This window comes from Prionailurus viverrinus, chromosome F2, assembly GCF_022837055.1.
Source record: "Prionailurus viverrinus isolate Anna chromosome F2, UM_Priviv_1.0, whole genome shotgun sequence".
Lineage (NCBI taxonomy): Eukaryota > Metazoa > Chordata > Mammalia > Carnivora > Felidae > Prionailurus > Prionailurus viverrinus.
In genome coordinates this window covers 55467947-55476620 of record NC_062578.1, presented here as the reverse complement: position 1 = coordinate 55476620, position 8674 = coordinate 55467947, and the positions used below count along the sequence as shown (strand labels likewise).

Genomic DNA, 8674 nt, shown 5'->3' with positions numbered 1-8674 from the left:
AAAGTGATAAAATGTGAAAATAAAAGATTCAAGAAAAGTCCAAGATATCCCATGAGCTAAACAGAGATCCTACCTCAATGACAGGAAAAAGCTCCAAGGAATATGTCCCCAATCTTTAATCCCATGTTTCCCCTCAGATCTTTAAAGAAGGACCCAAGTGGGTTATCCACTTCCTTTTGAAATTATATCTGCTTCAGGCAAAGCTAGCCTCAAAGGGACCAATTACAGCAAAAACAGGGTGGTTATTTCCTTTTAAATTCCCTTGGCTCAGTAAAGTTAGCTCCCCTTTCTCAGGCTTTCCAGAGGTCTTTCTTAGGACTAAAAACCTAGTTGGGCAGAACGACTTTCTCTCTTGTAATTCCCTGTAGTACCTCACTCAGCACTCCTTGTACCAGAGCCAGGACCTCTAATAAACTGTGTTAATAAAGTTGAAGATAAAAATAATCATCTCCTTGTTTGTACTCCATAATATTCAAGTTCATTTCGTGGACGGTTAGCTTTATAAAAACAGCATATTTCAAGCAGAGAGGATTTAACTCTGAATTTTCAGAAAGGTTAATATCTGCCTAGTTATCTAGAAAGTTTCACATGAAGATCAATTAATCTATTTTTTTTTGCTTTCAAACTAGGCTTTCCTGTCTTTGGGGAGGCTGAGTATCTTGAAAGTCAGTCAGAAAGGTTTTTATTAAATAGCTCTACAGTCTAGCAACTTTCACTCTGCAAACCTTAGCCAGACATATTACTACAGAGAAGACCTCAGGCAATTAAATCAAAGAAACCCAGGGCACACGCCCATTATCCATGTTTCAACAGCTCTCTTTATGACGGGTACAACTCAGGTGAAACTCTCTTTTGTAACTCTTCTCAAATTTGACATGGTTCTGTGAAGTCTGTCACAGAGCAATTAAAAAGAGAATCCAATCATACAATTCAACTCTATCTTTAAGTTGCAGCTTGTTCAGCTAAGACAGGGTAGACTTTTAAATAAGGAAAGAAAAACAGCTTATACAATGCCTTTGCTATACCATTTTTCATTAACTATGAATTTGTGTACAATTTAGAATAACAATCAGGTACCTATAATACCATATTACATTTTTTGCTGTACAGTCTTATTGCTACAAGTTCAGTGTGTCAAGTATTTAAGTGTAAGATTAAAAAATTTTAAATTACATTTAGATACATATATTTTTAAATTATAGCTATTCTCAGGTAATGCAAAATGTGATTGGTTCTCATTCCTATTAGTCTAACAGCCTAACAGGAGCTAGGGCAAGTTCTATGTTAATGAATTATAACACTAGACTTGTGATTTCTCTGGGGGCTTAGAAATATACTATGAAAAAAGAAGAAAACCTATTATTTGTTATCAGTCTTACAAAGAAAATTGGACAAGGGTGGTGCTCTTGAATTCTAGTCTTTGCTTTACTGTTGCTGCTCACAAACAGAAAACATTGGGCGATGGAGAGATGACAACAGATGGGGGAGGGGACTCTTTTGAGTGCGCATTATGTGCCAGAAATGTTATAAATGTTGCCCATTAACATTACCAACAGTGTCCCAATTACTTCCCCATCATACAAACATCTGTACGTGGGTTGAGTCAGCAAAACTCAACAGTTCTGCTCTTCATTGTGATTGGCTAAAAAATGAAGTGTTTAGGGGTGCCTGAGTGGCTCAGTTGGTTAAGCATCCAACTCTTGGTTTTGGGCTCAGGTCAAAATGTCACAGTTCCTGAGATTCAGATCTGCATCCCCTGCTTGGGATTCTCTGTCTCCCTCTCTCTCTGCCCCTCCCTTGCTCGTGTTCACTCTTTCTCTCTCTCTCAAAATAAATAAATACACTTTAAAATGAAGTGTTTGGACAGCTGGTCATTAATGCATTTAAAAATTTCTTATTTAATTCTTACCTATATCTATGGACCCCAAAACAAGAGAGGAAAGTGAAACACTGAGAGACAAGTGGTCCAAAAGTTTGGGTTATTCAGGGAGCATCTGCTAGTCTTAAAAACAAGGAGAGTCTGATGGAGAAAGGGGAGCAGGGCTGTATGTGGAACTAGAACCATAACTCACTTCTACATAAGGATGGAGCTGTTGAAAGGCATTCTTAGCAAAAAGGAGAGACTAGGAAGAAGGAGAAGAAACATTTATCTGATTGATTTAAACTCCAAGTAGAAAAAAGAGTCCCCCCATAGGAATTCATAACACAAGTCTATCCTGATGTATGTTGGTATCAAATTGTCACAATCTGTGTTGTCCAGAAACTCAATGCTGAGAAGTTACCGTTAAAGCCATTCCAGGCTGGTAAGAGCCTTGCCAAGACACCAACTAAAATATCCTTTGGAAGAACACATCCTCGTCTTAACCTCGCAGAATTCTCTCAGATAATGCCCTGGTGAACGTAAGCTTACAAACCCCATTTTAACAATGTGTACAAGGAAGTGAATCAATATCAGGCAGAGTTTTCAGGAAAAGCAAACTGTAGAACTCAACCTACAACTTCAGATGTAGGACAAGAAGGCAGTGGCAGGTTTGCACTGTTACACAGAACTTGATATTGGGTGGGGGAGGGAAGAGAAAAGTAAAATGACTAATTATGATTGATCATTGTTAAATAAGGTATAGATAAATAAAGTACAGTTCATATTTTAACATTAACTTCAAAACTAATAAAAAATAAAATGCATAAACTTCAAGTCAGTGGCAGGGTGTTGGGGAATAAGAATTAAAATAAAGCAATCAATTTTTGACCACATTTTAAAAACAAAGGAAATATATTATCTAGAAATGTCACATCATAGGGGCGCTTGGGTGGCGCAGTCGGTTAAGCGTCCGACTTCAGCCAGGTCACCATCTCGCGGTCCGGGAGTTCGAGCCCCGCGTCGGGCTCTGGGCTGATGGCTCAGAGCCTGGAGCCTGTTTCCAATTCTGTGTCTCCCTCTCTCTCTGCCCCTCCCCCATTCATGCTCTGTCTCTCTCTGTCCCAAAAATAAATAAACGTTGAAAAAAAAATAAAAAAAAGAAATGTCACATCATATATTGAAGAAGTCATACATCCAGAAGGCACAAGATAGGATGACATTACCATAAATCTACGAGTAATAATAAAAAATATGTTTTTATTTATTTAATTTTAATAGTGTTACTAGAAGATTTATTTCCAAATTGTGGCCTTTGTACTGCACGGCTTTCAGTACTGCTTTTAGTATTTGCAACATTCTGCAGATATCATATCAAGACCCAGTCTTAACGTGTTATGTATTTAACGCAGAACAATGTAGTCATTTTTTCTTTTCTGATTAAACTCTCAAGGAACAGAAAAGTGTTTTGGTAACAAGAAAGTATTTATTAGTACTTATTTACTTTCGTTCATATGCTTCCCCAGAGTGTAATCTTCAAAGTAACAAGAGTGTTTCTGGTTAAGAGTAACGGCAGCCTGTGTGATACGGACCCAGCATCCACCATCATACTTTTAAACAGAAGCCTAGGAAATGCTTATTGTGAGAACAGACTGGTGTTGCACTGTTCCTAAATGTAAGCTCTCCCTGGTTTATTTTGGCACTAAGTGACTTGCTTTTGTTATTCCTTCCATTATGACTGTGTCCCCAAGAAAGGGAACCACTTCAACTGTTGAATTTTTAAGAGTCTAACTGTTCTTTCATCTTTTATGCCTAGAAACCTGTTTTCTTCAGATATAACTTCTTGGGAAAGGATGAGCTGAGGCATATGGGAGGAAAATAAAAATATAAGATTATTAACAGACATTCCCCCACAGGACGTATGCAGTAGCTTCTGGTACTCCATCAGCTTAAATTTTTTATCAAAGCTCTGACTTCCTGGAAAGAGAAAAGGTGCATTTAGTTACCTGATTTGGGAAACTATAGTTGACATGGGACCTTAAATCACCTTCACACCTTTAACTGCCTCTGGTCCTTCTTGACTCAAATAAAAGGAAATCAAGTTGAAAAAAAATCGAACACATATTTTGAGGCCTGATTTTCCCATAGTTTGAATATAGAACTTTAGGCCAAAACCTCTCATACTATTTGGATTTTAAATGGGAAGATTGTTACTTCCTTAGAATTAAGACATTCCCTATTTTGAGAGAAAGTTTTCATTTGTGAGGGGTATGTGCATCTGTCTCCAGTCCTTGCTCTCCTCAAACACGATATTGCCTGCTATAAGATCATGCCCCAAGATTGCACTTTAATAAACAGTAAAGTTGTGTTTTTTACTTCTGCCTTACAACCTGTTCTTAAATTTAATTTTCAAGTGAAGCCCTGTATAACTGAATAAGATAAAGGCATAATGTGTAGTGGATTTAGAAGATGGTATGAAACTCATTCAAATATGTGCAAGTGGACATTTTTATTCAAGTATGTTAATGCAGAGATTTCTATATGGACCAGCTGCTTAAAACACCATCTTTAAAACAGTAAGAAATAAGGATGCCTGGGTGGCTCAGTCCATTCAGCATCTGACTTCTGCTCAGGTCCTAATCTTGCTGCTTGTGAGTTCAAGCCCCACATCAGGCTCTGCACTGACAGTGTGGGGCCCATTTGGGACTCTCTCCCTTTCTCTGCTCCTCCCCTACTCTCTCTCTCTCTCTCTCTCAGAATAAGTAAACACTAAAAGAAATTTAAATAGTAAGAAACAAATAGTTATTATCTCATGCCTATCTTCTTTAAGAACTTTGTTTAAATGGCCATGGCTCCATCCCCACTGGAAGAAGGTGTACTGTTGTCACCATATCAAGTTTGAACCAGTCATGCTTCTGAAGAGTTGTCCACTCAGTCCATTCCATTTCTGACTCAGTTCCTCATATAGGTGAGTAGGCTCTCATTAATAAAATTCACTGTTGTGCACGAGACATCACGGAGCAAGGATGGTATGTAATCGGCCACCTTTTTTGGCCAACAGCATGGGTCAAAATCAGCTTGCTCTTCTCTTTCTCCATGTCTTTAGGATAAGTCTGTGTGACCTGCTCCAGTGCACCAGTGAGGCACTTCCTTCTCTCTTCCTCCCACAGGTTCATATTCTTAAATTGTATTACCAGGTTATTCACTAGTCTTGGGTGAATGCTGAGATCCATTCTGTCCCCTATTTGTATGAGTTGCCTGGCAATATCCCAGATGATTTATTCTTGACTCTCAGAATATGCCTCCTCACTATTGACGAAGTGGCTGCACCAGTTGCCATTTGTCTATAGCTCATCATCATGGTCCTCCTGTAGGTAAGCTGGCACGGGCAGTTCACAGCCCAATGCCTCCAACTCTTTGTGGAAATTATAGTTGGAGCAGTTTTGAAGGAAGCCAAAGACCAGCAAATTTTTTGATGCACTCATCCTGGAGGCCTGACCCATTGCTTACCTTAGAATCTATGGCTCAGACAACCTTGCAGGGATTCGACTTGCTTCTGGTTTTGTGAGCATCCCAAGTCAGCAGTCTCCGATGGGGATAAAATTCTCAAAGTTTCCTATGCCCATAATTTGTTAGATGCCATACTTTTGCTGGTTGCTGCAGCTATTAAGTTTCTTGGGCATTCCAACAATTCCTTATCCACCAGCTATAGCAGGCTCTGAGAGGCAGACAGGGGGTGAGGCGCTGGGTGCCAGGTAAGGCAAGCTGGAGGCAAAGGCCCCAAGACACCAAGGGTATAAATTTATTAAACTCAAAAGTTAAAGATAAAAAGGGGTTATTTGGATAAAATATAACCTATTTGCAACATAATAACAGCATATATAATACATAAGACCACAGAAAGTTTGAATGTGAACTAACAAAAAAAACGAAGCTAATATAACCCAAAAATGTATTAGGAAAAAATATATATAATTGTAAAAATAATGTGCAAATCCATAATTATAATAAAATACAGGTTAACACGACTCTCATAGTGGGGAAATAGATCAATGGGGAAAGTTTTGAAGAATAAAGAAGATTTTAACAATCTGATCACAAATTAATACTGAGCACATTTAACCCCGCAGTCAGCAATTATAAAATACAGTTTTCAAGCATTTACAGAAAAGACAATGATACTATTTGTTTGGCTCAAAAGGAAAACAATCACATTACAAAGGAACAATTTACCATTAATTATAAATCAGTATCCAAAAGATAAACAAAGAAGAATAAAATAAATTAAAAATTTAAAAGCATATTCTGAATAAGTGTGATTATATAATAGAAATCAGAAAATACTTAACACTAAATGTAATGGAAAGTACTGTAATTATACCCTTAAAATGCTAATGGAAAATAAGCTATATAAATATAAAAACAAAAAGCTGTATAAATCTAAGCTTTATAAATATAAAATAAGAAACTAATAAAACAGAAAAAAATGCAATACAGAAGATCCTTAAATACAAATATTGGTCTTTTAAAAGCAAAAACTAATGAAACAGACAAACCACTCACAAGACTGATCAGGGAAAACAAAATAAGTTCCAAATACACAATATGAAGAATTAAAAAGGGGAAGGGGTGTCTGGCTGACTCAGTCATCAGAGCATGCAGCTCTTGATCTCAGGGTTGTGAGGTCAAACCCTACATTGGGCATAGAGCTTACTTAAAAAATAATATTTTTTAAAGTTTTAAGAATTAAAAAGAGGAATACAAAAGTGATTTTTAAAAAGATATATAAAAGAATATATTTTGAATACCTAAACTTGAAAATTTAGAGAAAATAATCACTAAACTAAAAAATATAGGTTAGCAAAATTAACTCAATAAGAAATTAAAAAAAAACATTAATTAACTATAAAGTTAATTAACTATAAAGTTTAACAAGATTGAATCAATCCCTCAAGAGAGAGGGGAATAAAGGAAGAAGGAAGAAGAAAGAAATAAAGGAAGGAAGGAAGAAGGAAGAAATAAAGGAAGGAAGGAACGAAAAGAAGAGGAAGAAACAGTCAATGAAAATAAAACACCAGGCATATGTGGGGAAAGAAATAATACCTCATACATAAATTGTTCAAGGATTTGAAATAGAGCAAATGCTTTCTCATCAATGTGTGAGGCAGTATAAAATTATGTGGTAAACACTGATAATTGTAGTAATATAATCCATAAAGTTTTAGCTGGGATCATGGCCAATCAGCTAGAGATTATACATCCTATCATTGCTTAAAGCTAGATATGGCCATGAAAAGAAAAGAAAAGTGTTATCTCACCAGATTCAGAGAAAAGTACTTGACTGAAGTTCTAAATTCAATATTAAAATTAAAAAATATATAAACTTTTCAGCTATCAAGGAACAAAGAAAATATTGGGCTAATAAAGTGTATTAATCAAAAAACCTATGGCAACAACATAATGGATATTAAAATGTTAGAAATATTAGCTTTAAGAGTTTGAATAAAGCAAGATCCAAATATCACCATGTGTATTAAATATCATACTAAGGATGTAGTTCGTGCAGCAAGACAAGAAAAACAAGTAGCAGTTTAAAATTTGGAATACCACATATTGTCATGTACTCACATATAATTATTTACTTAGAAATCAGGAGAAGCTACACATTTTAGAATTAATAAGGTTGGTAAGGATTTTAGATATATTAATAATAAAAATCAACATATATGTTAAAGATAAATCAATATATAAAAATCAGTAATAAAGTTAGAAAATGTGCCTTGAAAATAAACAAACCTTGATTTCACGTTTGTGTATATAAAAGAAAATAATTCCAATAACAATTTTTATGATTTTGTGTGTGGGGAGGCAACATATTCTAAAATTTACATAAAATAGTAAAAGACCAAGAATGATCAAAATGTTCCTTAAGAAAAAGAACTGGTTTGTGTGTGGGTGGATAAAGTTGCCTTAGAAGAGACGAAGTGTTATGAAGAAATAATAATAGTAAAGACAGTATAGCATTGATTGATAAGTCACCACACAAATGGAAAAGAATAGGAGCCATAATAAAAGATATCTGTGTGTTGGGAAGTGTCATTTGTGATAAGAGATATAATCAAACGTTGATGGGAAAAGTTGGACTTATTTTTCAAAACAATGCCTGAATGATATACTAAAAAGTATAAGTGGATTTGTATTTCACATCATATACAAAAGTATATTACCAGAAGAAATAAGCACTTTGAACATTTAGAAAAAAATATACAATACCTTTTTAATTTCAAAAATGGATGATTTCTGAAAGAATACAAACAAAAAAGTATAAACTATAAATGAAACTATCAACAGTTTTAGCTGTATTTAAATAAAAATGTATGTGCTCCAAAAGACAACAAAAACAGTAAGGAAAAAAAAATCACAGATGTGGGCAGCTAATTGCAAAATATGTTACTAAGACAATTAAATATCAATAGGCTGTGACATATGTATATATACAATTCAAAAGAAAAAATGGGATTGTCAATACAAGTGAGAAATGCTCAATCTCGGGAGGGAGCCAAAACATAAGAGACTCTTAAATGAGAACAAGCTGAGGGTTGATGGGGAGTGGGAGGGAGGGGAGGGTGGGTGATGGGTATTCAGGAGGGCACCTGTTGGGATGAGCACTGGCTATTGTATGGAAACCAATTTGACAATAAATTTCATATTAAAAAAAATAATAAAAGAAATGCTTAATCTCACAAGTACCATGGAAATGTAAAGGAAAACCACAATGAAAATCAATATCGCATATGACAAATGAACCAAAAAAAA

The 8674-nt window shown here is 35.4% G+C and overlaps 1 pseudogene; it reads right to left on the bottom strand.

Annotated features, from left to right (window-relative positions):
• Positions 1-4623: 4623 nt before the first annotated feature.
• LOC125156519 (BH3-interacting domain death agonist-like) lies at positions 4624-5719 on the bottom strand (annotated as a pseudogene).
• Positions 5720-8674: the final 2955 nt, after the last annotated feature.